Source organism: Colletes latitarsis, chromosome 6 (assembly GCF_051014445.1).
Source record: "Colletes latitarsis isolate SP2378_abdomen chromosome 6, iyColLati1, whole genome shotgun sequence".
NCBI classification, from domain to species: Eukaryota; Metazoa; Arthropoda; class Insecta; order Hymenoptera; family Colletidae; genus Colletes; species Colletes latitarsis.
Genome location: NC_135139.1, coordinates 22993912 through 23006604, shown reverse-complemented (window position 1 = coordinate 23006604; position 12693 = coordinate 22993912). Strand labels below are relative to the sequence as shown.

General features: G+C 46.3%; 1 protein-coding gene across 2 annotated transcripts in view; it reads right to left on the bottom strand.

Annotated features, from left to right (window-relative positions):
* Positions 1-12693, bottom strand: part of LOC143342333 (frequenin-2) — a 49553-nt gene that overhangs the window by 32435 nt on the left and 4425 nt on the right. The window lies entirely within an intron of this gene.

Below are 12693 nucleotides of genomic sequence, written 5' to 3'. Positions count from 1 at the left end.
TTATCGACTCCGATCGAGCTCGATGGCCGTCCAGCGCCGCCGGATGTCGCGATAAACTTGTTTCGAGGCTCTGGATCGGTTCCGGTTCTTGGAAACTGTTATGGAGAACCGATACTTTCGACTATTATTATTACAGTACCAGCAGCACAATGGTAATGCGATTGTTTAACTTGACTAGTTTCCTTCGCGGCATAAACGGAAACGGCTCGATCCCCGAGTGGTTTAGGATTCTCAATCCGTGAAAACTGTAACCGGACGAACGATTATGAATGCTCGATGACAGAATTATTCGGGATTTCCATCGGAATGGTGATCCGATGTAAACGGTATTACCGCGGGATGAAATATTAAGAGGGATTACGGACCAAACAGGAATTAAATGCATTCCCTTTGCGCGCGATCTTGGTCATTATCGAAATATCGATCATTCGACGTTAAACTTGCACGTCGGTGCGCGTTGCTCGTGGAACCCGTACGGCAACGGTGCAGAACCACCCCCGAACAAAGCCTTAACGCTGCCTAGTTACGATGCAAAACTTACTCGAGATCGAGATAAACTTCAGAAAGTAATCTCGCGGCAATTCCGACGAAACGTTACAACTTTCGGCGTGTTTTCCGTCAACGGCGGCCGGGAGACTTGCTTGGAAATTCTCTTAATCCCGAACGCAGGATTAGGTTTGGTATTACGAGGCAAGTTGTTGAAAATTTTACGCGCTCTCGTAATCCGTGATCCGCGTTTCGAAAACCGCCGACGAGCTCGAAATATAAAAAGAATACTTTGAGAAAGGATTAAAGGGGAGTTGGAAAGTGCCCTCTTCTTAAAAAATTGTCGAACTCGAAACGATACAGCGGGGACTAGAATTTTTCTTAGATGGCTGTACCGAGAAACGTTTGCGGTCCATTGTTTCGAAGGCAAGTCAATGCATTTCCGTGGAGTAGGCTGCGCATTCGATCAATCCTGGGTTCCATTGACAAGCCGTCGTTTATTCGTGGCGTTTCAGCAGCTAATAGTTACCGTGCCGGTCACGATGTAACGCGTCCTACAATGGTCGCGTAGAGCGCGGCGATATCATCGATAACGTCGGTGTATCGCTGACAATTAAATTATCTCCATTTTCCGCGGGCCGATACACTCGGGTAAAATGGATCGAAGCTAGCAGATTCGAAGCGACGCGACGCGTCGAATTCCTCTCCCGATTAACGAGCATCGGTCTGCGCGTGCACCGGCTGATCCATAACGGAATAAATTAACCGACAAATGGTTGGGTGTGTAATTCGAGCAAACGATTCGTCTATGCCCGAAGCAACTTGCCATCGCGTGTTGCGTCGGTGCTGCGATCCATAAATCCTCGATCCGGCGACGTCACGCGTTCAAGACGGTTCTCCCCCCCCCCCCCCTACCCTCGCTATTTCGACGGACCAATTAACATTTCATCGGTCACAAATTCCCCCGGGAAATTCGTCACAAGTATAGAATTCCAATTTAATTCACTATCCTGCTCTCTCTCCTCCCATATGGATAGTTTTCCAATTTCCCCTTAAATCCTTCTACACTCGATAGGTGGTCTCGTTTTTTCTTTTTTCTCGTCGCATTTTAAATTCTAACGTATTCGACACGATCCATGCTACAGGAATCTAAACAAATATAGGAGTATTGTTCAGCATTACATGCATAATACATGTACGTACGTAAACATAAATATCATTGCATAAACAGGAAATCTAGGGTATTTCGTTCGTACATATGCTTTTGAAACGTAAACATCCATTGTGAAACGAAGTTTGTAAAGTGCGCAGAAATGCGCTCAACGACCAATGGTGTACATTAACCGGAGAAAATGAAAACTTTTGCGTTCGCTTTTGTTGAACGATATCGTTTTAACGAAAATGAAAGACGCGTTGGAGAGTTGTTGACATTTTAGCTGCTCGGTGAACATTGTTGCGGGAACACGCCAGAGTAAACGTTAAATTCTGTTTTGAACTTGGACAAACGGTCCCCGATGCGCTCGAAACGTTGATTGAAGTTCATGACGATAATTATATGTCCTGTACACAACTACTCGAGTAGTATAGACGCTTCAAAGACGATTAAGAGGACTCGAGCGACGTCAAACGACCCGGGGTTGTCCGAAGTCGATGAATAGCGAGGAACTCGTACAGGAAGTGCGTGGTCTCGTCTCTATCGATTCAAATGTGACAGGTCAAACGATGGCAGCCGTAATATGGCATCGTCCAAGGCGAGGGTCGCGATGTTTTAATTATAAGCACGAACAAACGGGATATTTCTACTCGATTTCTACCGCGTTAATTAACTAACGAGTAGAAACTTTCGCGAAACCCTCAAATCTCTAATGCATTTAATACGTTCGTACAAATGAAACATTCTACTTAAAAGTTTCGACGTTGGGAATATGGAATCCTAATTTTACATTAACAGCGGTGAAACTGTGGAAAAGTTCGTTCTTAAAAACCGTGGTAAAATTTCCTAATCGAAATCCTCATTTTTATTTTGAACCCTTAGCGTTTAGCGTAGTCGGTTGCTTCAGACCTCACAGAATTATGGCGAAAGACATTCGATGTACGTCGAGGTCGATAAAAAACGTAGCCAACCGTTTCTAAACTCGACTGTTTTCCCCGACCGGCGCCACTGATTTGGCAGAAAAGCTCTTGTCCCTTCGCTCGTCCGTGCGTCTTCCATTTTTCATAAATGTTACGGCTCGTTGCGGGCCCCCGGTTCCATTTTTATACTTCTGTTTACAAGAGCTTCGCCGGTAAACGAGCTATGGGCGTGAAAAAAGAATCGCGAGACAGCATTTTGCGAAAATGCGGGAGCAAGGTCGTCGACGAAATGGAGTTGTTTGTCGCGATACCTGCGTTGCAACTCGAGCAAATCTAGGCCGGCCATTTTGATGCAACGACCGCAACTCTCGACGTTCCGCCGCTGCGAAAGTAATATAAATGGCTTCCCGATGCTTCCCCGAATTACTGGTCCAAAGAACCGAAACAAAGGACGTCAGAGATTGGCAATTTTTCACGGAAGTCGTTCCTGCGGGTGTTAATTTATTATTTATCCTAAATATCAAGAAACCCACGTTACACCAACGTTCGGCGAGAACGATTCGCGGATTTGCATAAAGAGCTTTGTACACTTTGTGACGCGCATTACCTAGAGAAGGTTGCTGGGATAGACTTGCATAATTTTTAAATACCTCGAGGCACCAAAGAGCTCGTTTCCCTTTGTAGCGTGCGAAACGCTCGAAGAAGACTCAAACCGGAACGCTTCTCTATGATGCAGCCAAGAATAAGGGAGACGGTTAACGCGTTCACCGCCCAGCGAATTTTACATGCCTTTCCATCCACCCGCGAACGCGTTTTATGGTAATCTTGCAAATTGGGATTAAACCGTTCCTTTTTTTAACGTTTGACCTCGACGGTTCGAGAGAACGGTCGTTAACAAAAGAGAAATACACGCGTAAGTTTGAAAATTTTGTTCCAGGTACTTGATTTTAATATAGTTAGAGGGGACTGTCTTGTTAAATAAAATGGGTTCTTTTCGGCTCGTCAAAGGAGAGTAGCATCCTGTAAGGAGTCTCGGAACGCAGACTCGAAGCTCCCACGAAGGGTAAACTTTCGGTTAACAAGAATTAGCATTCCCTGGCGTTAATTTCCATACTCGTAATTGCGTTACGGGTTGGAAGCAGGAGAGAAGCTGAGATCCAGGTCGCGTTGTACGCGCTCTAGCAGGAAGCCGGATGCGGTCGGTGGCTCGGTGGCACGTGACACCGAGCTTTGTTCGACCGGGAGTAAATTTACGAACAGGGCCCGTCTAGCATCGCGCCCTTACGGAGGGAATTATGCCGGTCGCGTTCGCCGCGACGAATAAATCACATCCCCCCCTACGGCGCGGCGCGTTGGTCGGATATTTCTGCGCTGCATTATTCTACTCGATGCGTTCCCTCCGCGAGCGTACGACACCGCTTCTGCGAAACTTTACCGCTCCCGGGTGCAGTCTGGCTCGCCGATTGTCAAGGCTGAACGTGGAGAACGCGCCAGCTGACGCCCCCGCCGCGAGAAATGTCTTTTCCTCGCTACGTGACCGAAATGCTCCAAGTTGCTGCGAAACGGCGCGCCGCGGCGTCGCCGAGTACTTCTTGGCTGTGTAAATTGCCAACGACAGGGAACGTTTAAGCCGTACGGCTCGCGTCGGGGAATGGCGGGAACAGATGACTGCGCGGGGACGAATTTCCAAGAGGTTCTTCCGCGAGACAAGATTTTCCTTCTCCAAGAATTTATTCGCTCGGCGCTCCAGCGACTCCGTTTCCGGCTTTTCGAGGGGCCGAATTAAAGCAGTGGCAATCGCGCTCGGTCGAATCGAAAGATCGTTGTCGCGCTCGATCGTCGGGAACGCCGAAAGTCCGATTGCTCTACTCAATTAAAACCCATTAACCGAATCGAGCGCCGATAAATCGGTTCGGGCGGCCATTCGAGGCACGTCCTGGCCATATTTCGCGTTCGTTCTCCGTTCGTCTATTTCCAACTTGTCTGCCCCTCGTTATTTCGTGCAACGGATATTTGATTTTCCCACGGGTAATTGCCACCTTCCTCCCGGCCAACCCACACACGCCAACCGGCCCAAACTGTAAACGCGTAACGCTAATCTCGTAAATTTTTTTAATTCGACGATACGACGCAAGCTTTATTTAGGGACTTGCAAGGGGATCGTCGAGTCCGTGAGGCTGAGAACTCCAAAATAACCGGGGAAGCTTATCGTAGCACGTTAACGATATTTACCAAGAATTCCTCGAACGTTGCTCGTATATTTCTATCGTAAAAGAATTCGCCCCACGAGGGCTTACAGTAATATAAAGTTCAGCGAAGTTGACTCGGAGGTATCGAGGGAGAAAATTCATAAATAAAGAAGTCGTTTCGGCAAACTTGCCGGACTAGCCTTTTATAGTGGATTCCAACGTTAAATAAATAAAAAATTCTGTTCCTTGGTTCTTCGAGATCTTCGAGCCTTTTTTTTTTATAAAAAGTACAAAGGATCGATAGATTAATTACGGATAGAGACACGATGCATGGAGCGGTAGACTGTTTAATGGAGCCGTTATGGCTTTGCCAGAAACTCGCGAGCTCTCGGGATTTCCAGGGGATTTTCGGGGGTGGATTCGCGTTCCGGCGAATCTCGTCGCGGTTCGAGCTTTAAAAATATTCCCGCTCTATTTCCCAGCGATTCTCGACATTCGTAGAAGCTCGTCGCGCTGCTTGCCGCGTATCTTCTCTGCCGGGTCGAGCACGCCTCTCTGGAATTTCGTTTTCTCATTACGCTGCGTTTCTATTAAGCCCCGGCTCCTACACACGGAAACGTCCGCCCAAACCGGCCCTCTCTGCAGTAGCCAGCTGCGCATGGTAATTGTTTGAACTCGCCGAGAAGAAAAATCCAACAGAATTTCGAACGAGGAAGCTACGTTTCCCGATTTTCGCCGGATCGTGCAAACTTTAATAAACGCCGTTCCCGGGCGTGTTTGTTCTCTCCACGGTTAGAATGCCGGAGAATCGTGCTGCGAGGAACTGCGCCAATCTTTCCGAAATATTTTCCAAAGTCAGCCAATCGCGCGACCTTCCTCCTTCCGGCGAGGGACTCTTCCGATTCATCAAGATCCTCTGTTCCGAGAATACTGCGGCACGCAACGCTCGAACAAACGACCGAGCGATTTCAACTTTTCCTTCGCAAATACGATCCCGAAACTCTCTTACGTTCGTGCCGTTCCTTCTCCGATCTAAACTTTCGGAAGTCACGAAATCGTAATAATAATAACAATCGTAGCTGCTCCGACGATCTGGATATTCGAAAAACGCTGCTGCAAAATTCAGTTCTCAACGATGGCAGCCACGCGGCGACCATCCACGTTACGATCGTAATAAAATTGATTCGAACGCGGTAATTAAAGCTCGACGCGTTCGGAAGACGTTGACACTGTTGGGAGGGATTTTCGCGTTCCATCGCGCCCAGGTTAGGGGGGTATCGAAATTAACTGTGATCAACCATGTCGCGGTGAAGCGCCTTGGCGCGTGAGGAGAAGATGCGTGCCGCGGCGAAGAAGGGAATGCGACGTAATGGCTTTCCTTTCAAGCGGAAATGAATTAACGTTGGCTGGGTTCAAGTTCAGTGAGACGAGTCGAGCTTCTGTGCGCCCGTCAACGTTCGGGATAATTTAGGGCTTCAACGACGCGAGCAAATACGCACGAATTTATGGAGTGACCTCAACCTTACGAGCGTGTAGGACGGATACCATCGACGATCAATTTATCGCCTTTCAAACTATACTAAATTAACAACTGGTACGATAATCGACGTGAACCAACCTATTTTCAACGCGTCGCTCGCTTGACAAACAGGGCTCCACGACGCTTACGAACCGTTGACGTATCGAGAGCCGTCGTAAATTTTGCCTGTCGACGTTTAAAGGTCCATTTGCACCTCCGTTCTGGCTATTTAAATCTTAAACGCCCTGTACAAAGATCGCCTTCCCTCGATCTCAGTTCTCGCGAGGAACGCGAAAACGCGTTCGACCGGATGTTTCGCTGGGGGCGTTGAAAAATGCGTCTGTTCTGGCCATTTCCAGAGCAACGATATCTCGGATAGTTGAAACGAACCTTGAATAAGGAAAGAATGGTAAAAGGGAGTCGCGCAATCGAGAAGGTACGCGCATAAAATGGCTGAGAGTTCGTAGACGCGCGACTGATTGATCGAAGCGTGGAAAGGCATTCGGGATCGATCGTTTCCACCGCTTCGCGTGACGTTTCCTCGATGAAACGGACTCTTCCTACGTCCGGTAAACCGAATCGAATGAATAATAAGCGAAATCTTGGCTCGACGTTGACCGTGGGCGACTAAAAAAGACTGCGCTTCTTATAGCCGGCCAAAGCGCGAGAAAGAACAAACGTGGAACGAAGCGTCGAACTACGTCTAGGGTCACCTCGCCAGTACTTGTTCCAATAAATTATTTTACATATTTTACCGCCAATTTACCGCTTCTTAGACACGCTGAAAAAGTTTAAACAGACACGGGAATAATACTTTTCAACAGTTTTCTTTTTTTAGCGATCAACGAGCACCCCAATTTATTAATGGAGCACGAAGCTATGGGTACATCTTCAAGTTTTGAAATTGTTACGTCGTGTACGAGACTCTGTATCGAACGAGCTAATCATAGCATTCTATCGATTAATTTTTTCTGCATCGGATCGTTACGAAATGTCTTGATTCCCATTCGAACCGAGGTTCGTTCGATTCCTCTTTGGACGAATGTTGCTTCGAAATTAAGGCAACAAGTGCTTTTTCCAGAGCTTCGACTCTTCCACTAATTATACGAGAGCTTGCGGTGAAACCAGCTATCTTAAAATTTCGTTACGAGCGACCACACGACCGTTCGAAAAATTTCTCTCACTTTTATGTATTTTTTAAAATAGACTACGTACAGTAATACGCACGATCTACAATGGCGTTCGAATATTAAGGCGAGTCGTTGTATGTGCGAACGGGAGGGAGAAAACGTGCGAACAATGAGCGAAATCGATCACGAGGGAAGAATGTTGCAGGAGGAAAAGCAGACGTTTCCGTGTGATTGCTGTTCGCGGTGTCGTCGTTTCGGAGCTCGGCGAAAAAAGGAAACGCGGATCGCCGGAAACAACTCCGACATCACTGTCTCGAGGCGCTTAGAAAAAGGTACGAGCCGTTGAAACGAACGATAGAATACAGCAAGTATCGTAAATCTGATAAAAAGCGAGTTTAAATTCAAACGGTATAATAATTAAATATCATCGGTGTTCCTGGCGTTGAGTTATCCAGAAAAGGATACGCACTGTCTGAAATTGCCAATTAAATTTAGCTAATTAGCAATTTGGGAGTAAGACTGTTCCTCTAACTCGTACGTAATCCTTCGTTCCTGGCAAATACGTGCCGCCATCGCGACGCGAGCTATATCTTGAAATACGTAGGCCGAGATGTCTTGATTATCGCGCAAGAAAGCAGTATCGAGGGAATTACGATTAAACTCCTGGTATCGGTATAATTGGGGCCGATCTTCCTTAACCAACATTAAGATTTATCCGTGCATGGAGTAATATTTGCTTCGACAATACGTGAATTGGTGTATATACGTCGCGGGAATAGGAAATGCTCGGTTTAGCTTACCGTGTATCGCGAAGCCCGCAGTTTGTACTCCAAATAATCGTAATTCTCGCCGTGCTTTCGTGTAACGAGTTCCAAAACAGGGAACCTGCTCGTTTTTATCGGATCGACGGTATTTAGTGGTCGAAACGCACGGCATAGTTGTCCTTTGACTAGAGAATAGCGCGTAAATCAGGTCGTGAAAATGAACCGAACTGACGTAATTTCGTGCCGAGATCCACGGTAGGATAAACTAATAAAGCACCGACGATAACGCGGTATTAATCATGCGAACACGAAAGGAAAGGCCCCTCTAATCTTCACTCCTATGCAGTCCAGAATAATTTTTATCCGTTTTCTTTCGTCGACGCTTAGATACATATATTATATCCGATAGATAACAGCGTCCTTATGCGATAACGTTATTTAGAACGCTCGAGTCCGTCTTCCCGAAACACGCTTTTCGTCCAAGAGAAACAATTTCCCATGACGATAATTTTCTGGGCCAACGGTATCGATTTTTACAGCGTCGCTATTAAAGGGTCACCATCTTTTCGGTAATAAGAGCATTCGCGAGTTTCAACGACGCTATAATTCTCCAACCATATGCAACGTTAGAGAAACCAGGAATAATCGTTACTCGTAATTAACATTCGAGTGAAAATTCGGCCACGACGATGTACCTGTTTCGACGAAATATTAACCCAAATTAAGGGGAAGACGTAAACAAGTTCTTCCCTTTATATCACTGGCAATCAACGCGAACTTTTTACGCGAGCCAATGAAACGTAATTTCTGGGAAACTTTGTACCGCGGAGAGTACAGTTCCCGGCTGTTTTTACGCCCCGAGTTCCTCGAGGATTTGTTAAGTAACGTCACGGCGATTTTCCCAGCGAACGCTCGTACGAAAGACGACGATATTTTTTCCAAGGAAAACGTAGGTGTCCCCGGGAAGCTCCGAACGAGGCCAGCGTGGCGTACGCGTTGCACCGCGGGAACGAATAATAGGAGGCATTGTTTCACGTAATAAGAAAGCTCCAGGGCACCCGTAGCCGAGTCCTAAACGTCCACGGTGTACGCGGACAGCTCGACTCTCGCGTTTTACATTCGAGAGGACGATTAAGTCATTCGCCACAGCGTTTTTCAGCCGTGATTCGTTCCACCGATGAAATTGCGCCAGCCGTTATCGCGCCGTAATTTCATCCGTTACGGAAATCGCGTCGATTCGATATTTTCTTGTTCGCGGGCGCGTGCACTTCCGGCAGATCGAGTTTCCATCGCTGGAATCCGTTAACGATCGACGGACTTTTATATCCGCGGTAAATCTATTTTATTTTCTATTTGCACCTGCAAGTGACACAGATAAATCCTCGATTTAAATAAAAGTCGAATGGCAAAGAAGGATCGTTTCGAAGGTATTTTAATTGCAATATTTTTAGGAACGAAACGACTTGGTTCGTTTGTACCGTTCGGATTATCGCGCAGAAATGGTTTAATCTGACCCTTGATAAGAGATTCTATGTATTTGGGGCAGTTTAGGAGGATATGTTTCACGGTAATTTGACAGTTGCAGATGTTGCACACTGGGAGGCCAGATTCGGAGATTAACTAAGAGCGAGTTAGCTCGGTGCCTCCTATTCCTAGTCTAGTTAGTGTTGTTTGCTGCCCCTGGTCGAGATTCGCGGTTAAAGTTTCGTTAAAGAACTTTGTCCAGTTTCCCGTTGCTGGTGAATGCCAAATGGGACCGCGTTTTTACCAAAGAGCGTCGTTTCACACGCTCGAATCAATGGTGTCCACGTTTCTCGCGGTATTAACCCAGATTCCTCTACGTCCATATTTAAAATATTTCCGGTCTGTTTGCGGGGAAGCTGTTTCGAGGAGAGTCAGAACGACGAGAAAGAAGCGCGATCGAAGGAATCCGGAACGTAAATAATGCCGAATGAAAGCGTCGACGGGTGAGATTAGGGTTCGACGCGGATTTTTCGCGTACGAGCGAGTCATTGGCTGACAGATCTGAAATCGGGTTGCTTAAAAGTATCTAGACCGGAAACTATTCCGCGGTTCTCGGTACGGTTGCGCGGACAGGTCAGTCGGAAAAATCTTTCCCTGAATAAAACGCACCTGCTATATGCATAATAGCGCACGTGCCTCGAGGAATCGCAGAAAGGATGGTTCGACAAGAATGTCTCGTTCTCTCGACGAATTACCCTCAAGAACGATTTCTTCCTGCTCGCAGAGATTCTGCGGGTACCTTTTTATCCTTGTCTTGTATTTTATTTTTGGCGAAACGCGTTCCTCGGGCAAATCCCTCGTGCTCCATTCGGCTCGTTGTTATTCCTATCGTCGCCGGAAAATTTATTTTACGTTCAAGCCTCGATTATCCGTTCTAACCATCGCGTAAATCGTCGGTTCTCCGTGTCAAATTTCGGTAGGAAAAACGCGTACGGTTAGAAATAATAAATATTTGCATCTATGGCCAGGCGTGGCGAGACTATTTCTGGCCGGTTACAAATTTGCCTAAAAATGGAATAAAGATAAGCGTGTAGCGAGGAATCGAGTTGTATTATGAAATACCGCGTAACGACGGCCGACATGCGACAGGTGTACGATCGTTGGAAGTGCAGCAACCCCGAGTATAACGAGAACAATGTAAAAAGGAGAGCAAATGGAGGCCACGTAGCGACTGGTACACGGCGACGTCGAGGGTGGCCAGGTAGCTCGTCGAAAATTTATGGAAATCGCGATAATGAGGAACACGCGGCTCTATTTGAACAGCGGGGCCTGATATCTGTGCATGTAGGTACCACGCGCGCCATTCGACGGCCAACCATCAGCTTATCCCGCTACATAGTCACGGTCATTCTCGATCCTACCAACGAGCGACGATACAGGCTTTCGGTTGATCTTCCGACCGCGATTTACGGCTCACCGAAATCACAAAAATACAACAGCGGAGGGCCAAGGTTTCAACCTGGCCCCGCAATTCCTGAAAACTGACACGCTGATAACGAAAAATTAGTTTATAACTCACGCGGGGATTTACGAACCGTTTCTCCACGAAAATCGTAAAACCGTGGCTCGCTAACGAACCGTTTACGGCCAATGCGGGCTCCGAAAAATCCCAAAGCACATTTTCACCAATATAGCGTGACAACCAGAGTTTTCATATTTAATTCGAACGACGCTGCGTTCTTTCGTTCGCTAACCATTTTCGATCGTGTTTAATTATCTCCAGTCTCTGAACAGAAATGGCGGCGTTGGCAACGATTGAATTCCACTCGTTTCTCTTCGAAGCTTTTAAGTTTATTATGTCTAGAATTCCCTGGATTACATTTAATAGATCTTTGAGCGCTGGCATTTTTCCAGTACCTTGGGAAATCTACAAATCCATCGGTATTCAAAATGTCCATAGTATTCCAAGACATATCTGACAAGTTATCGTTTGTTTGCGGAGACTTAACGTGGAATCTACTGGGAATCTAAAGACTGGGTTCTTGAGACATTTGATACCACTTAGGTCCACTCACCTTTAAAATATTCGTTAATGATACATCCGTATCGCTTCGCTTTTTTCAATAAAATCATCGCGATAATATTCTGTTCTGGAAACGCAAGGAAAATTTTTCCTGGCAAGATCTCGTTGAACGTATTACGATTTTAATACTTTACGAGAATTCACCGTATTAAAGGGTTCGTTTGTAACGATTAAACGAAATTAAATAAAACGTTAACGAACGAGACCTCCGGCCTCCGATTCCACGAGAGGTCAACGTCGATATTCTGCAGAAGACAACCGCGGAACTCGCTATAGAAAATTCGAAACAGCTGACTCCGGTTTTACGCGCACAAACGCAGCATTTATTTGAAAATATGTCACGCGTATGACCTGAAAATCTGTTTCGCTTTCTATTTGGTAACCGTTGCGTTACAATGGCGTCGAGCGCTCTCGTTTCTCAAAGGGCCCGTCGAACTGATCCCCCGGAGCTTATCCCGCGATACTCTGGCGAAAAATCTTGCTGCACGTAACTCGATAAAACGACAGATTAATCCGTCGACTATCACGCGAACGAAATGTAAATTACGCGGCTTCGCGATACGCGTAACCAACGCTGCTCGACCCTTCATTCGTTATATCGATTTCCCCCTTGCTCGAACGAACAGGTGCTACAGCCTGTTGTACGGATTAGAATGGCGATAAGCGTTTCTTTTCGTGATTTAATAACCTTAAGAGCACCAGAGCAACCCCCGACCATCCAACGACCACCGGGAATGACTAAAAAAGCAAACGACTCGTCGACCAAAACTTAACAGATATTTCTATGTAAAGTACAGAATAACGGATATTTATTTTTCAAAGTAATAAGATAACGAATTTATAAGAATAAACGTACGTTAACGCGCGCATTTCAAAGTACAAATGACGTTCGAATACTCTGTTAGAAATTGTCTGCGAGGGAAGATAAGGGAAAATCGAACGATTGAGAGTCGCGAGGGAAAAGTTCCGAGGAAGGACGTTGCAA